An 832-nucleotide genomic window follows, 5' to 3' on the forward strand; every position below is an offset into this window, starting at 1 on the left:
ATTCGATAACAAATGACGAAAACGGACGGATTTCTCAGGATTATACTACATATGAACACTTTTCACATTCTCCCCTGCAACGCGGCTGCTAGTCCTACTTTCATGCAAAATGTTAAGGTACTAGCTCATGTGCAAGACACCAAAGCAGCGTGAAAAGTCAATAATGGATAACTAAAACTTGAATTGTAAAACTTAATACTGACTATTACATCAACTTAGAAGCTTCATCTGTGTTCTACCATGGACCTTTTAGTGTCACCGCATTCCGCAGCACGCGACATAGCTTTGCAGATGATAAATGTAACCGTTTCACAGAGAAGAGCGGCCAATGTGACGATCTGGCTTTAAGTCGATTCGATAACAAATGACGAAAACGGACGGATTTCTCAGGTTTTTACTACATATGAACACTTTCACATTCTCCCATGCAACGCGGCTGCTAGTCCTTCTTTCTTGCAAAATCTTAAGGTCCTATCTCATGTCCAAGGCACCGAAGAAGGGTTAAAAGTCAATAATCGATAACTAAAACTTGAATTGTACTACTTCTTACTCGCTATTACATCAACTTAGAAGCTTCATCTGTGTTCTACTATGGAGCTTTTAGTGTCTCCGCGTACCGCAGCACGCGACATAGCTTTGCCGATGACAAATGTAACCGTTTCAGAGAGAAGAGCGACCAATGTGACGATCTGGCACTAAGTCGATTCGACAACAAATGACGAAAACAGACGGATTTCTAAGGTTTTTTCTACATATGAACATTTTTCACATTCTCCCATCCAACGCGGCTTCTAGTCCTGCATTCATGCAAAATCTTAAAGTCCAAGCTCAT

This window comes from Schistocerca gregaria, unplaced genomic scaffold (assembly GCF_023897955.1).
Source record: "Schistocerca gregaria isolate iqSchGreg1 unplaced genomic scaffold, iqSchGreg1.2 ptg000698l, whole genome shotgun sequence".
Classification (NCBI taxonomy): Eukaryota; Metazoa; Arthropoda; class Insecta; order Orthoptera; family Acrididae; genus Schistocerca; species Schistocerca gregaria.